Genomic DNA, 18,563 nt, shown 5'->3' with positions numbered 1-18,563 from the left:
ATGGTCAATTTACACACTCCTTTTCACACACACATAATTGGATTTCACTAATATCCAAAGTTAATTAAAATTAAAAGTTATGCAACCTTTGAAGGACTTAAAACATGGATTTTTTTTTTGAGGTATAGCTAAAGTGTGATAAACTGAACATATGTGAAATACGCAATTTGGTAAGTTTTGATATGTAGCCACTCATCCCTTAAAATTATCATCATATTTAAGATAGCAAATATAGTGATCATTTCCAAAGTGTTATCAAGGTTCCTTGTAAGGAAGCACTTACTCAGGACCTTCCCTACTCCAATCTCAGACAACAACTAATTTGCTTTCTATTACTATAGTTTGTATTTTTAGACTTTTACATAAATGGAATTCACTACTTTGGATCTCTAGAATATATGCTTTGTACATGTGACTTGTAAGTTTGTCATAGATAACTTTTATTAAGTTAAGGAAGTTGCCTTCTATTATTAGTTTCCTGCAAGTTTTTATCAGGAATGGGTGCTACATTTTGTCAAACACTTGTTTTCACTCTTTTGAGAGCATCATTCATTTTTAAATTGTTAACGATAGTTTTAAATGTTAAGCCAAAATTGCATCCCTGAAATAACCCTATTTGATAAAAGTTCACTATCCATTTTATAAAATGTTTAATTAAATTTGCAGAGATTTTGTTTCAAAAAATTGCATCTATGTAGTTTTCGTGTAATAACTTTTTGGATTTGTTATCAGAGTTATGCTGGTATTTATTATTATTTTTAATTTAGGTTATTGGTTTGCATCATTGTTGTATTTTAGAAGTACAGGATCTCCCCTGTCAGGTGTTTTACCATACTGCACCCCCCCCACACAAGAGCCCCCTAAAATCCATCACTGTCATCCATTGTGCTCTGCAATGCTTTGTTCTTACTTCCACCTGGCTGGTAGCCTTAGCTCTGTAGTTGGCTTTCTAAGGTTAGTTTTTAGTTCGGTTTTATTTGACTCATATCATCCAACAATTCCACACCTAGGTATCTACCCAAGCAATACTATAAAAACACTAATTTGAAGGGAAACATACACCACATGGTCATTGCAGCACTATTTACAGTAACCAAACTATGGAAATAACCTAAGTGCCCAAATACAGCTGAGTGGATCAGGAAGTTATGGTATATATATAAATAATGGAGTATGACTCAATGATCAAAGAAATAAACTGTTGTCATCGCAGTAACTTGGATGTAGCTGTAGGGGGCTATATTAGGTGAGATAAGTAAGAAGAAAGAAATACCAGATGGTGTCATTCTTATGTGGAATGTTGAGAAGCATATAGAATGTATAGAAATCTAGGTTTGAGAAACATTTTCTCTTTCCAGTTTTCATGTTGAGTTTGTTCCAATTGGTATTATTTCTTTTTGGAATGTGGCATAAAGAATTATTGGTAGAACCATCTGTATCTGAAAGTTCCTTTTGCTAGAAGGTTAAATTAAAAATTCAATTTTTAAAAATTATATGGTACTATCAATTCAGATTACTTAGCTTTTCTTGAACAAATGTCATGTTGTCTTTTAAGGGATTGTTGATTTCTTCTACATTGTCAGGTTTGTTGTCATAAAGTTATTCACAATAAGTATTGGTTGAATATTAAATATTGATAAACCTGTAGCGATATCACATCTCTCATTCTCAATATTATTTATGTGAACCTTCTCCTTCTCTGTTTCTCTCTCCCCATTACATTCCCCTTCCTGGGTCTGACAAAATGAGCCTGGCATAAAGATTTATCAAGTTTGTTGATCTTCGGGAACAACCAGTGTTGAACACACTTATTTTCTACTTGCTATTTGGACTTGTTTGATATGCCTCTTTAATCATTCAGGTGAAGCTGTTCAAGTAGAAGGAGAAGGATATGGAGCTCAGAGTAAAGTTAGGGCAGGAGACAGAAAAATCATCATCATATAATTTGTTTATAGCTCTGAGACAGAAGGAGATCACCTAGAGGAAGTATATGTAGAGGAAAAAAGGGGATTTAGAAGATAACTTGAAAGGTATTCAACATTTAGAGGTCAGAGGAAGAATAAGAGCTGAGAATGTCAAGAGGCACGTTTCTTACAATACTTAGTTTCCTTTATTTAACCATGCATCCCACCATTCTACATTATAATGATCTGTCACTCAGCTAATGGGTGACCTTTGAGGTTATGGGCTCTGTATTATTTTACATCATCCATGTCTAACATAAAATAATGACTGGCACACCTTGGATCCTTCCAATGAATGAGTGAATAAGGTTAAGAAGTGTTGGGTGTCAGGCTGAAAAGACGGAATTTTTTTGTAGTCCAGGAGACTCTAAAAGACAATTCTGGGGGCAATTAGGCTCAAGATGAAAAGAAAAGTAGTGGTCCACAAACATCCCTTAAAACTTGGAAAAGTAGTCTCTAAATTTAACTTCTGTGGACATGATGAACATGAAATGGAACTCTCTGGATTTCTTCTCCACAACCAGCAAGAAGACAAAACAATATGTTTAAATTGTGCTTCTTTTGTGGCTATTTCTATTCTTTGGTCTTTTGTCTCTTTGTAAGGAGATCAAAGCACATTTTGTGAAATGTTTTGGCCCAGATAAGAATTTAAGATGCACAAAGGTCAAGAGTGGACATTAATAAAAAATCACTTTGACCCTTTTGAACTAGGCACCACCACGTGGGTCAAAAGAAATCAGGTGTATCCCTGCCAGCCTTCAGACATAAAGGTGTCTCCTCTGAGGAGTCGAGCTATGGGTTACTGACAGCTTTGCATCTACCCCTGCCATGCTGGAAAGCCAAACCTCCCTCTCTTGACTTACGGGACTGGCAAGGACAGTGACAGGAGCCTGGCTGAGGACTCTGGCTGAAATCCTGGCCCCTGTAAAAGCCCAGCGGAGTGCTACACAGAAAGGCAACCTTCAGAGGTTAACCATGCTATTTACAGTTTTATACTTTCTGCGGAAAGTCGTCGTCTTATGTTCTACACATTGAGCAAGTTGAACAGACCCTGAAAGGTTTAACTGTTCAGTTGAAACTATAATAAAGTTTATTTTGGTTAAAACCTGAAATGAGTCTGAGTTTGGATTTTTCAGCCTGGTGGCTTCATGTAAACAGTTTATTTAACATCATTTTTGGCTCTTTTTCAATAAACCACCGTGATAATCCCATTCACAGACAAAACAGATCACAGATTAGCAGACAGGCTGCTGTAAAACAGCACATTACCTGCTCTTTGTGTGAAATGTAAAGATCTGATTTAAGAAAGTACTTGTCTTTCTCTGTTTTTACAGCTGAAAACGTAGTTTCTTTGGACTTCTATGGAAAAGAAGGAACATTACATTGTTTAGCTCGTTTTTTATACCACAAAAATAGATTTTAATTAAGCACATAAAGTGAGCTGGGCTAGGAGCTGTTATTTTCCAGAGAAGGCATGCTGGCTTTATTCAGATTGGAAGAGACCCCAGGAGGATGCCAAAATCACCTATTGCTTACATTTCATTTTAATGTGCTCAAGTTCAATAAAAGTTTATCATCTCCATTAAACCAGTACCTATTGGAACTGATTTAATCTTGTTAGCACAAAGAACCACATGAAAAGAAATCAAGTCCCCAGGACAAGATTGTGCATAGCACAGTTGGGATGGGGGGAGAGGGTGTGGGTTTAGTGGATAAATCACTTAAAAGAAAGGAACAGTCTTCGAAGGCAGAGTACCTCTCACCTGCTCATGTGTGCACATATGTGTATGTGTGCACGTTTGCATATCTGAGGCTTGTAAGTGTGCATACATAGATCCATGAACTCTGCTACGCAAAGCCTGGCTGTTAGCCACAGTGCAGCACACCCAGGAGGATGCTGAGCTCAGGAGTCCTCAGCTGCTCAGTGTCACAGCACTGCTGTACTCCCACACAGGCCATGAATTGTGTGACATTTGAGCAAACAAATGTCATGCATAAGGGTGCTAGTCAAATGTCTACTGGCAACAGCACAATGAAGACATATATCTTGATTCTAGTTCCAGAGAATTACAGTCTGTATATGCACACAGACACAGAGACACATGTGCACACATCTACCTTTATAGGGGTGAGTTGGCTTGCTCTTTACCCTCAGCATCCTCTTTTTTACATACCAGAAAGTCATCTGTAGTTCATGACTAGAAATGAACAGAGCCTAAGACTCCAGGGGTGTTAGATCTTTGCTCCAATGTATAGCTTGACCTTAGAACTTGGTCACATTGGACATGAATGACAAATTGGAAGGGTATAACTGGCTGCCCACAGATGTTGGGTTACTCTGAGATCATGTCTGATCATTTAGTGGATATGGAAGATAAGATCTCCACTCTTGCAATCTCATCTAATCTACTTTGCAACTACCTGTCTTCAAATACCATCACTTTGGGGATTAAGTCTTCAATATATGAGTTTTGAAGACACTCAATCCATAAGAAGACCATGTGGAGAGATCACAGTCCTTCAATATCCTTTCACAAAAGTCAGGAAGAGGACAATACAATATCCTGGATCAGAAAGCTGGCCACCTCTTTCCTTTAACTCAGACACTCAGTCTGTCTCTATAGTACACTGAATTTAAGTTTTTCTCTCCTCCCTGGATCACCTTGCTGACCTCTCAAAATGCTGGTTTTCTCAGCCTTCAGATCATGGCTAGCCCTTCACAGAGGTCTCCTCCCCATCCTGTGGGCAGTCCCTTCTGGGGACTACTAATCACTCTAATTCACTTTATTTTTCCAGATCACTGAAAACTGGCTAAAGTATTTTGTTTGTCTGTTTCTTTGTTTATCGTCTAGGTACCCACCCCCAGCAATGTGAGTTCCATGAGACCAAGCACTTAGTCTTTCAAGATCAATTATATGTCCCTCAAAAAATCAAGGACAGTATTTGGATGTGGCAGGTGTCAATAAGTATGTGTTAATGTATTGTTAAGTCCCACGCAGGGTGAATGTGGGGGGAGAATAATATTCTTGAGGTGTTTGGGCCTTGAAAGTTGGGAAAGATTTTGACAGATGTACATATGGGGTATGGTAGGAAAATTCTGAAAAAAACATATTTAAACATTTTCTTTTAGCAAAAACTCATAAGCTTCTTTGGAGAAAAATTCTTCGAAGATCTCATTCTACTATAGTAGTACTCTTGAATTTCCATTAGGAAGTTCTTCTTAATGTCTGACCTAAACACTGAACTTTTTCCTTAACTCATTTCAGCCCATCTTTATTTGCCATTCAATAGAAACACTGTGCATATATATATATATATAAACTTTACTCACTATAAAATTCAATAGAAACTCTTTAAAGTTTACTCATCGTCCTCTATAACCTTTTATATTGACAAAAAGACAAGTGAGAACCAGTAATGCTCCCATTTTCCAAAATGTGCTCAATAATAGTTGGATCAGAGTGCTTTGGTATAGAACTGTGGTTGTAGGTCCATGAATGACTTTGGGTTTGTGTTAAGGGAACTTCTTTAGTTCTCATTTGAATGGGAAGTAGTAGGAAGAGCACAGTGGGGGAGTTAGGAGGCACACCATTTTCTTGATGCTCTGTTTTAAAACTTCTTAACGTGAATCCTGGGGATACAGGCACTGTTTTGAATACCTTACTATAAAGACACTCATTCAACAAACATTTAGTAGTATTGTGCTTGACATGACCCCATAGCAGGGCGAAGTAACACGTGGATGATACTTAACTATAGAATGACACATGGCAAAGGTAGAGTGAGATGGCTTCAAAAGAAGGCCACATGGAATCCTCTGCACAGTGCCTCTTTAGCATTCCCTGAACTACAGACTCCGTTGTAGCCAGTGCTAAGTCATAGCCTAGACCAGGACTTGCAGAAGGATCAGAATTTATCACTCTGCTCTGGGAATAGTAACTGCAAAGCAGAGCAGGAGGTACATTCTCTTTGTCAGAACCAGCCCCCAGTAGCCAGATTTTTGCCAGGGCAGTGCTCCTGAGGTCCTACTGGGGGGTTAGCTTGGGTCTACTCCTCAGTATACAGAAAACATAAATTAAGGTTAAAAAACAGACTTAGAGAAGAGCTGACTTTGATGTTCAGAGGCCTTAGGTTGAAGGGAATTCTCTTGGCTGATTCACAAAGGGAATAAAATGCCATCATAAGGAGAGTAGCTTTAGATTTTCATTTTATCTTCAAAATAAAAGATTAGGGACACAATTCTGCTTGAGATGGTTAAGCGGGTATCTGTATAATTGAATTTCATGCTCATTATTTCTCTCTGAAGTGGTGTATACAAGCAGTCATTGGAAAGCAGGTTTAACAAAATATATTGGCTAGGGCCTGGGTGGACTTTGAAGCTTTTTAAAATTTTCCAAGTTCTTTCATTCTTTATGGTTCCTGTGCAATATGTATAAGACAACACTGCAGAATCAGTGAACCCATGAGACTCAGGATAAGCATCTTTTCCATCAGCAAATGTGTCATAGGATTTGAACATTTTATTTCCTATACAAGATTAGACATGGTCTGGGGGCTACTTTATAGTGCACTGAGAGACTGCAGCATTGATATCTCATAATTGAGCTACGTCAGAGTCCAAAGTATGAACATACTAACATTCTGTATAATACTATAATGGTGGGTCACTGTTATCATATTTTTTCCAGTTCATAGACTATGCAACATTGAAAAAGCATAGAGTGTGTACACTATGGACTTTGGGTGGTAATGATGTTTCAGTGTAGTTTCATCATTTATAACACATGTGGCATTCCAGTAGAGGATGCTGAAAAAGGCATATGTAGGAACGGGGCATATATGTGGAAATTCTGTACCTCTGTTCAGTTTTGCTCTGAACCTAAAACTGCTCTAAAAAAATTTAAAAGATATACCAGGACCACAGGAGTAATTAAAGTGAATTTCAGTGTCCTTCATTTGACTCCTTGTTTCTTCTTTGTTAGTCAGATTTTCTTTTTTAAAAAGAAGTTGTTCAGTACAAACCAGGAATTAGGTAAAATTCTCAGCTCCTTGGCACGATGATCACATATAAATTGAGTGTGACTTGAAATATTATTTGTAGATCCTCACGGGAGTGGTCTGCTGGATGAGGGACAAACTTATTTGAGCCCGACTGTGTTCATAGTTTGGGGACAAGAAATCACATGCACATCCTTTCTCCCAAGTCAGTTTCTAGTGCAGTGTTTTGGCAGGCTCACCCTTGTGTTTTTTGTTAGAAAAATGGCAGGATACATGGGTCTCAAGTCTTGACTGCAATGTGTCTGAATCTTCTTTGGGATAGAGGAATGGAAGAAATGACTGTTAAAAAATAATTGAAATACTATTGTTTTCCATCATTGTTAGTATTTTGAAAGTATAGGATTCCCTTCCCACCTTGAGGTATAATGAGTATAGCATATAGCCACCAGAGCACTCATAGTCCTCACCCTAAATTCATTGTGGTCTCTTTTTATCCTGTTCTCATGTGTACCCCTCCTTCTCGAACTCTTCCTCTGAGTGCCTCAGTTTTATGGCCAGCTGTCAATAGTTGGCTTTAAAGATTGTCTTTGACCTTTAGATTTCTCCATACATGTGTGACCCCATTTATGTTTATCTTTCTTTTCTCTTATTTTGCTCAGCATAATCCTATTTGAACTCCATCCATATTACCACAAATGGCATGAGTTTATCTTTTTTGATTGCTGAGTAGTATTCTATATTGTATATTTACCATATCTTCTTGATCCATTTATTGGTTTTTGGGTACTTAGGTTGTTTCCATAGCTTGGCTAATGTAAATAAACATAAGATTGCGAGTTTCCTTTTGAATTAGTGTTTTGTATTTTTAGGGTAGATACATAGAATTGGAACTGGGCCATATGATTGATCCTTTCTTTTCTCCTTCTTTTTTTTGAGAAAAATGTTTTCCATAGTGGTTGGACCAATATACATTCCCACCAACAAAGTAAGAGGGTTCCTTTTTCTCTACACCCTCACTAGCACTTGTTGTTCTTGGTGTTTGTTTTTTTTTTTTTTAAGATTTATTTATTTGTACATACAGAACTGGGGTACAGGCCAGATGTATGGGGGCGGTGAGAGGAGTCACCAGAAACAGAGTGGGGAGCAGAACAGGCAGATCTACGAAGTACACTGCTGAGGGGAGCAGCGGGCAGGTCAGGAGAGGTCTGCTGCGCCATGTGGTTACCTCCGGGGCAGGCGGGAATCGAACTCATGTGGAAGTGGCTTTATCTTCTCAGTGCAGTGTTTTAACTCGCTGCGCCACCAGGGAGTGCCCTCTTGGTGTTTTTAATATGGGCAGGGATGGCCATTGCTTGAGTTCCTTTAAATGTCTGGTACTGCTGTAATAATCCCTGTTCATTATCAGAGAGTAACAGATAGCATTCTTACCTGTGTTTTTCAAAATTTCTCTAGGGAAAAGCCAGAATTTTGTTGTTTGTTTGTCTTGTGTTTTCCCCATGTTGTCATACAACTGCACTTTTGGTTCACACTGTTTAATGATATGAACCCAAGGGTCATATACTTGGGTATTAAACAGTATCAAATTGCTAAAACCATATCTAAACATTTTATTCTCAGGTTTTTTATATTCATCAAGAGATGTACAGTGATGCATCAGCACCATGTCCGTGCAACACATATCTTTAACTAGAAAGATGTGTTTGATGGTCAGGGAAAGTAATCAGCTTGTCTGGACCATACAGCAGATAAGGCCTGTAATTCTCTTGCCATTTAGGATAACTCGACCACCTGTGGTTTACATACAGAAGCCAGAAAAAAAGACTGTCTAAATAATTATGTTAAAGTTATTAGATTTAAAATTATCTATGCAAAAAGAATAGAAGAAAGAAAGGAGAGCCTCTCATCTCTCTCTCTCTCTCTTTTTTTTTTTTGAGTGCACTCAAACTAATCAGACCCACTACTTCCAATGTCTCCAGGGGGACCAGAAGTTTTGGTCCCCGTTCTTATCTGTTCTTTCCATCTAATTCCCTGCTGCTGCTTCTTTTTTCTCCCCCTTCCCAACAACAACCTCAGTGTAAAGTATGGAATTCAAGGAGGTGGAGGGGAAGAGTGGCATCAGAACAATGAAATAAATTACAGTGTCCAGCAAGTCCTCGGGAATTCAAACATAGCAAAATTATTATGTTTAATGTAAAAATTGAACTTAAATAATTCTGCTCTGTGTTTAATAACAGCAGGTATAGCTAAACTAAGCCAAGTCAGCTTGGTCCTCTCAGCAAGGCAGCCTGGTTTCTCTTAGCAAAAAGATAAAACAAATAAGGGCTCTTGAAGGTTAATAGAATCTATCACCTCCTAAAGAATGCAAACTGTATAAATATTCAGGTTTTAAAATAAAATCCCCCCAAAGCCAGTATTGCAAAGTGGGGTCAATTTGGTCTGGCAGGGCCCATTGGCTTGTCTTTTGTGCTGTGTGCTGGTGTGTCTTGTGACCAGAACATCCATGACATATAGGTACAGCCTTTGCCTGTACATTGTATATTGAAACTGTAAAAGCAGAACTCCCCTAGCTCAAGTTTATAGAAAAATGTGACAATGTTTGAAGTAGCTTAGCTGAGACTAAAACAGTCTGACATCACAGCCTTGGGTAAAATGATGGAGATTTCTTAATTTCTTTAGAAAATTGAAAAAAAAAAATAATTTTCAGGTGTTCAATTGGCCACCCAAGCACAACTGCAGGACCGCTGTTCTCTTCTGGTTTTAGAAAATCACAAAGAAATAGCGACCCTGCTTAAGATGCAGGCATGTCTTACAATTCTGTGTGTCAGACAGTGTTGGGTATTCTCCATTTGCCTCACCCCAGCCACCAATTATTACTGTGTCCAATGAATGGTTTTACTTGGGCTACTTCACCACTGACTTTGGCTAGATTTGGACAACAGGAGCCACAGGTAGGAGATTGGAGGGCTGGGGGAGAAGTCATGTGCCGGTCCCCATAAGTTTTTCTCTTCCATGCCTGTACCTCCCTCCAGGCTCTCACACAATTCCTTCTCATTGTGTCATTTTGGCCAAGGTAAAAGTTTTAGTTAACCTGTCACTGGTCTCTGGATCACTTGTTTTCTCATCCATTAAGCCTGTCCATGATCCCATCTGTTTCCTATTGGGACTCTGGATGATATGTCTGGATGAAGCTTAACTTAGCCTGCAGCTTCTTGCCAACAGCTTCTGTGTCTTCATCTTAATTTGGGCATAACAATACTATATTGATTGTGCTGACTATAAATGAGGTGATCTCATGTCATTTAGAGCAAATGAAGTGATCTCTTCTTTCAAGAATTTATTGTTCCATATTGCTTCCATTCCATTACCTGCTGATGGGGAAAGGAAACAGTGCTTCATTATTATTTTTTCTTATTTCTGAACTAATTAATCTTTAATCATTGACAGTCTGTACTTTAGAAGTCCAGACTACATATTGGTGTGTTTATAATTGTTTCCTGAGCTTCTACTGCCCCTCATTTGGGGGAGGAGGTTGGATATGGAGATCTGTATAGATCTTTCAGTTTAAAGCAGGCTCTTGACTCAAAACATAGCAGAATAGGGAGGTTTTGATAAATCTCTCACTTAAATACAGCTGTAGAAAAATTAATTTTTGTTTTCAGTAAGTTTTATCAGTTTATTACTGGCAGCAAGGAACTGAAACACAGACATCTTGTTCTGAGATTGGTGACTCATTGTTGGGAAAGACTAGGAAGAGGACATGGGGGTTATGGTTAGGGCATCAACCACACTAGTCAGCCAAACAAGTTGGTGGCTAGACATATCCAGCGTGTTTTTTTTCTCACTGAACTTTGCTTTGATGGGTCTGAAAATTCTGTGACAGTTGCTTGCAATCAAAAGTACGAATTTAAAAAGAACTTAAGACTGTTACATGGGAAAATCAAATGTTGCAAAAAAAAAAAAACATTTTTCTGAAAGTTTTATAATGCATTGTCATTAACCACTTTTTTATTGTTAAACTAAGTGGCCAATTGAGATAAACAGTTTTGAGACCATTCTCGTACCACTGATTACGACTGGGGTAGGAGGTATTGGGGATAACATCTATTTAGCCTTCTGTACTTTCTGGGCTGATATGGTGATCTTCCAGCTGCCTTCCTGTCCACTGCTTTGATGATACCCACATCAACTCTGTCTTATATCATGAACATCAAAACAGCCCAGAGGAGGATAGTCTGAGAAACTTTCAACTCACATGAATTTGCCATGAGCTATGGTAATGTCACCAGATCGCTTGACTTTGGGGCCATCTTCTAGCTTTTTCACAGAAGTACCTTCAGATTAGCAAACTTGCAAGCAATATGAGCTATGTGACAATCTGGCACAGGTGCATATCCATCCAGCCCTGATTATGCCAGAATGGTTCAGAATAATCACCTGAGCTATAAATCCTGCTGCTTCTATTGGTGGGTCATTATTGCTGTCCATCTGCATTGCTGTGGCCAACATCTTTGATAGACATGTTCTTGATATCGAAGCCTATATTATCCTCAGGAAGTGTTTCAAAGCTTCATAGTGCATTTCAACAGGCTTCATAGTACATTTCAGTAGACTTCAGTTTTAACACTGACTGGAGAAAATGTGACAACCATATCAAGTTTGAGAAGACAACTCAACTCAGCCCACAGGGACAGTCCCAATACCATAAATTTTGTAGATGTCTTGGAGAAGCAGGCAAGGGACTTGTCAGTTGGACAAATTGGTGGCAGGATACAATCTAGAGCATCAGGAAGTATGATCAAGAAAATCAAATATTGCAAAAAAAATCTGAAAATTTTATGATGCATTATCATTAACCACTTTTTTGCTGTTAAACTAAGTGGCTCATTGAGATAAACAGTTTTGAGACCACTCTTGTACCACTGATTCATACTGGGGATGGCATTGTCATCTTTACAAGTAACTTTCCATCCCTTGAATTAAGGCAGTTTAGCCGTTGGCTCCAGTACATTGTCACCATTCCAACTAGATGATGGCACAAATGCTACTATGTCAGAGTTCATTCAATTTTCTTAATGTAGGTACTGACTTGTAAACCAAGAAAATACAAACATCAGTGAAACCAAGAGCTGCTACTTTGAAAGGAGAAACATAATTGCTAGACAATTAAACTTACTAAGAAAAAAAGAGAGAAAACCAAACTATAAAGAATCAGAGATGAAATTACAATAGACACTGCAGAAATACAAAAACTCATAAAAGACTTCGATATCCAGTATTGTACAACCTACAAGAAATTGACCAATGTCCAGTACTGAACCAGGACAAAAATAGAAAGCTTGAAAAGACCAATGAAAAACATTGACATCAAAGGACTGAGGTGAAGAGGATAATATTATGCTATAGAAACCAAGAAATAGAAAGAGTAAGCAGAAGGATCCCTAAGAACAAAAGCTCAGAACTAGATGGTTTTACTAGTGAACTTGGCTGAATCTTTAAAGGATATCTAATACATGTGATTCTCATATTCTTCAAAAGTTGAAGAGGAGGAAAAGTTCCCAAACACATTTTTATTTATTTATTTATTTATACAGAACTGGGGTACAAGCCAGAGATGCAGAGGGTGAGAAGATTCACCAGAGACAGAGCGGGGAGCAGAACAGGCAGATCGAGGATGTACACTGCTGAGGGGAGCAGCGGGCGGGCCAGGAGAGGTCTGCTGTGCTATGTGATCACCTCCGGGGCAGGCAGGGATCGAACCCAACTCATGCAGAAGTGGCTTTAGCTTCTTAGTGCTGTGCTTTAACCCGCTGCGCCACCAGGGATGGCCCCCAAACACATTTTATGAGGTCAACACTACCTTGACTACCAAGTCAAACAAGAACAACACAAAAGAAACCTATAGACTTACATCTCTGATGAATATAGATACAGAAACCTCAAAAAAAAAAAAAAAAAGCCCTGGTAAATTGAAGCTAACATTATATTAAGATAATCAGTCATCATGCCTTAGTTGTATTTATTCCAGGGACAAGACTGGTTTATCATATGCAGTTCAATCTCACAAGTCAACAAAAAAGAAAGATCAAAATCACATGAGCATTTCAATATATGCTGGAAAGGTATTGAAATGGAGTCTCCCTGGTGGCAGAAGGGGTTAAGACACAGTACTATGAAGCTATCCACAGCCACAATAACTTGAGTTTGATCCCTGGCCATGAGGTGACTCACATGGTACAGAAGATCTCACCTGTCGCACTTGCTGCTCCCCATAGCAGTGTATTTCAGTAGAGCTGCTGTTCTGCTCCCCACTCTGTCTCTGATGAATCCTCTCACCATCCTGCACCTCTGGCCAACACACCAGCTCTTGTATGCATAAATAAATAAATCTTTAAATAATTCAGTGAAATGGGAATAAAACGAACACATCCCAAAGACAAAAACACAGCCAACACAATGGTGAAAATCTAAAAACATTTCCCTTACGATCAGAAACAAAACAACTGTCACCACTATTGTTTAACATAGTATTGGAAGTCCTATCTGAAGCAGTTAAGCAAGAAAAAGGTATAAAAGGACTCTAAATTGGCAAAGACATAAAACTACCACTATTTGTAGATGGCATGGTAATATACAGATAATTCAAAAAACTGCCAAAAAATACTAGGAATAGTAAATGAACAAAGTAATATGGCAGAATACAAAATCAATACACAAAAATGTCTATTGTTTCTATGGTTACACAAAAGAAGAAAGTGAAATTAAGAAAACAATAAAATACCATGTACAGTAGCAGCAAAATAAATGAAATGCCTGGGAATAGGACATTGGAGGTAAAGGATCTTCCTATGACAGTCAAAGGAAGCAAAAGAAGGTATGAAGATTCCTTTACCAAACTCTTGTTCATGGACTAGAAGAAGAAATATTGTTGTAATATCCATGTAAAACCAATATACCAATTCAATGTAAAAGTTATCAAAATCCCATTTCCTTGGCATTCTTCAAGAAAATAGAGCAAATAATCATATAATTTGTAAGGAGCCACAAAAGACCAAAGCAGCCATGAGAGAAACAAAAAAGTTGAGGCATCATGTTACAGAAACAGAAACAGATTGATGAAATACAGTAGAGTCCCCGAATATAAATTCATACAAATGTAGACAGTTAATATTTGACAGAGGAACCATGGCAATGAGTGACAAAGGACTCTTTAACAAATGGTGGGAAACTTGGGATAATCATATGTTAAAAAAAGAAAAGAAATGTGATCATTACTTAACTCATACACACAAATTAATCTAAAACAATTAAAGTCTGGGTATAAGACCTGAAATCATAAAATATATTTAAAAACTAAGAGATATACTCTTGTTTATCAACTTCAAAGAGGTATTCAGGGAAAGACCTTCAACAGCAAGTAAAAGAAAAACAAAAATAATGAAATGTGATTACATTAAGCTTAACTTTTATACTATGAAAGAAACCATTACAAAACTAAAAATGTCATCCTATGCGTTGGAAGAAAATATTTGCATATTATATATCTGACAAAAGCATATAGGGAACACATATAATTCAAAAACAAAGCAGAAACAACCCAATAAAAAAAAATGAACAAAACACCTAAATAGATGCTTCTCCAAAGACATTCGGTTGGCTTACAGGCACATAAAGAAAAAAAAAATGTTTATTACTTATTATCAATATAAGGCAAATTCAAATCAAAACTGCCTCATCCCTATGAGAATGATTCATATCAAAGAAACTTGAAATGACAAACGTTGGTGAAAATACATAAAGGAACACTTATCTACTACTGGTGAGAATGAATTTGATGCAGCCTCCATGGAAAATTGTATTGAGATTATTCAACAGTATACAAATGGAGATACCATATGATCCAGCAATACCACTTCTAGATATTTCCCTAAATAATATAAAAACACTGATACAAAAAGATTTACACATTCTTATGTTCATAGCAGTATTATTGTAGTATCCAAGTCATGGAACCATCCTAACTACTAATTGACAAATGGCTGGATAAAAAATTATGAAATATATATTCAGTGGAATACTATTCATATTTACAAAGATGAATTGGTGTCTTTGAAACAAAATGGGTGAATCTTGAGGTGATTATGCTACGTGAAGTAAGTCAGAAAGAGAAAGACAGTTTCTGGATGTTTTATTTGTGCAATGTAAATAACCAAAGAAAACAAACTGGCAAGAGACCAAGAATAATTTTTAAGCTCTGTGAAAAATATACTGGTTACCAGAGGGAATAGGGGGACAGTAAAGAGGAGTTACAGAGGAAGGTGATCTCTTTTGGTCTTGGAGACGTGGTGGAGAATGAGTGTGCCATGTTCGCGTTTGGAAGTTAATATATATAAAATTCCAAAAATGGACATTTAAAAAATTTATTCTAGTATTAGATAAAATAAACTATATAATAAATATTATATATATAATAAATACATATGTTTATTATAACATTATGCATAAAATTATATGGTCATGAAAACAAGTGGGAAATCAATAAAATTAGAGAGAAAAAAAGCAGGCTTTCATAGGGAAATGCTTTTCAAACTTCAGGGCTCCCCTGTCCTTTTCCTCCTAATCAACCTCATCCCTCTCATCTAGGAAGTTAGTTTGAGGATAAGGGGAGGTTTATGTTTCCCCTTGGCAATGAAGAATGGATTAAGGGATTTTAACTTTCTCTGGTCCACAGTAGTGTACCCTGAACTTGCTGCTCTGATGTAGTTCCTGGGCACCCACATGTCAATGATGACCCATAGGTCCAATCCCATCTGACCCTTTGGAACGTCATCCTGTACTTACTGCTGATGTTCCTGTCCTGGCCTTTAGCCATAATATTTTTGCATTCTATTCTGACTCCCTTGCTAATCAACTGGTGATGTCAACCCATGGTACCACCCCATCAGAATAATAGAACCTTTACATATCTTCCACACTCAGATTCTTTCTGCAGCCCATTGGCATAGATCCCCATCTCATCTCATGGGCTCCATGTTAGTCTGGTGTCCAATTAAAGCTGAAGCATTTTGAAGGGGTTTTGAAGAGAAAAGTTGTCATGAAATGAGGTGTCCTCGACATTCAGTTTTTTCCTACTAATGCACTGATGAGGATTTTGAAATCAAAGGGATGGTCAAGCCTCATGTACTGATTTCTTATTTTTCTCCTTTCTTTCGCGGCTTTTCCACCTGCAGCCAGGTTCATTTTCCACTTCTTTCTAGGGCAGCAGGGGACTTCTTGCACAGGGTATTTGAGTTTATCTACCTATGTATTAGAGTAAACTTTGACATTTGAATCTCAAAACTCAGCTTTAGTAGAATTTGTGGCACTTGGTAATTCTCTTCATGTCCCAATAAAGGATTGCTTTCAAAACCGTCATTTCTCTAGGAAGCAGAACTTATACCTGATATTTTTCTCACAAATACTGCATGCTCACTACACACACTCTATGTATATTTCATTTGCAATAGGAAATAGTTTTCATTGTAGAACTTTGAAAGTGTTCTTACACAAATGAATGGGTATGTTTCACTAAGGAGAATAGGACAAGAATTGCAATTATTGTGAGACTTTTTGGTGTGGGACCATTTTTCTCATAAGAACCAAACACTTGTTTAATTCAATCACAGCTTATATTCACTAAATTGGAGTTTGATTTGATTGTTATGTTTGTTTAGCTAATTGGTTGGGAGCCAGAATCATAGTTTTCATTCAACTTTAATTGGAGTCAGCAAATGTTTTCATTATATTATAGACACACAGATTCTTTAAAAACATGTGTTTAGGTCCAAGAGATGAGAGGCAAGATCATTAGAGTCCTCTGGGGGATAAAAGGGGGTGATGTAAACACAGAATATGATGACAGTAAATTAGTGTCATCATTATGTAGAAGTGACAGAACTGCTGGTTATTTTGATGGTAAAATGATAGCACTTTTCTTATAATCTTTCTAGACCTACTTCTGGATTTCAGACCCTCAACCCTTACTTCTCTGATATCAGCCTCTGATGTCTCCTAAACTCCTAGCATTTCTATCAGTCTACCTCCTATTGTGCCACAAAAATTATCTGAGGAGAAAGATTGACCTAGTTTTTAGAATTCAGTTCGCTACTTTTAAGCATTCATTTAAAAACTTTGAGCTAGTCACATTTTTTTTTTTAAGCTAAGGGTGGGGAGGTTCCTATTAAGAGATAGATGAGATAGATGACTCGGCAATGGATCATTTCCTGCTCCTTGCAAGTTCACATGGGTAGAATATCAATTAGTGTGGGAAAAAAAATAAGCGAAGGCCTTTACCTGTCTTAGGTAACAGTGAAGAGTTCCAATCCCATTTTCAGTTGATATATTCTTAAAACCCAGGAATGGGTAGGAAAATATCTTGACCACCAATTAGACTAAATTGAAAACCTGAGTGGTTGTTCATTTGGGCCAGACCGATAAAGTGAGAGAGTGTTGCTGGTTGTGTGCAGATGATGATATGAACTGGCAGATCGGAGAGAACTTGACTTACCTAAATGGAAATGCCTTTGCTCAATGGACTTTTATGTAAGAATGCTTAATTTTTGCAAGACAAGTGCCATGCATTGCATTGGTCCTGGGACTTCTAGTTTGTAACTTCTTTAGATTATATTATGCCTGAGAGTTGTTAATGTTTATTCTTGGGAGACGGTCTTAGGGTATATGTAATTTTAACTGTGGCCTTTTGGAAAAGTGTTTGATGAAAGAGGAATCTATGAGACATTGAATGATGTCCTGAATTTACTCCAGCCCCGACTTTTTATGGACTGCACCCCCATCTCCACACTGAAGAGATCTCAGGCACAATATTGCTTGGCATATAACTGAACATATTCTGGCTCAGGCTCTTTTGCTTCTCTGACTTTGGCTTGCACTTAGGAAGTTGAAGAAGACACCTGTAGGAGAGGTATGTAGAAACAGCTGGAAGAGGTACTTGGAAGAGATATATGAGGAGACTGTGCTCCTGGTGCTTGACAGAGACAATAACAGATGTTGTCTTGCTATGAACTGTGGTTTTGAAGCTTGACTTTCTCCTTCAGTCCCAGCTCACTAGTTCCTTAAACTTGTGGCATGCTATCACACCTCAGTGCCCCCTCTTCAGGCCAACTCTGTTTGGCTGGGCATTTGCCCACCAGGGGATGGGTAATTTGGGCGGGTTTACTGGGAACTATTATTAGGAACATCCTTTCTTCTCTTCCCTCACTAATATTAAAGACCTTTTATACCAAGAGTCTGCTTTCTTTGTCTTTGTGCAGCAGAGTACTAGACTCTTTTCAGACCATGCACCCCTCAACAACTGGAATTCCTTGGTGCTCCTTGTTGCACACTAACAAAAATAGAATGCTGGCCACACATTACTCATGGGGATTTCAGGTTCCTGAATTATACCACTGGCTAGATGATGGAGCCATCCCTTAAAATGGAATAACTGAGGGCCCTCCCTGGTGGCACAGTAGGTTAAAGCACAGCACTAAGAAGCTAAAACCACTTCAGCATGAGTTCTATCTCCACCCCGGAGGTGACCCACATGGCACGGCAGAGCTCTCCTGA

At 37.9% G+C, this 18,563-nt stretch overlaps 1 pseudogene; it reads right to left on the bottom strand.

The window, feature by feature from the left end:
- Positions 1-11,063: 11,063 nt before the first annotated feature.
- Positions 11,064-15,324, bottom strand: LOC101635088 (annotated as a pseudogene).
- Positions 15,325-18,563: the final 3,239 nt, after the last annotated feature.

This window comes from Condylura cristata, unplaced genomic scaffold (genome assembly GCF_000260355.1).
Source record: "Condylura cristata isolate star-nosed mole 26May11 unplaced genomic scaffold, ConCri1.0 scaffold00017, whole genome shotgun sequence".
Lineage (NCBI taxonomy): Eukaryota > Metazoa > Chordata > Mammalia > Eulipotyphla > Talpidae > Condylura > Condylura cristata.
Note: the sequence above shows the minus strand (reverse complement) of the source record. Positions and strands in the feature narration are given on the sequence as shown.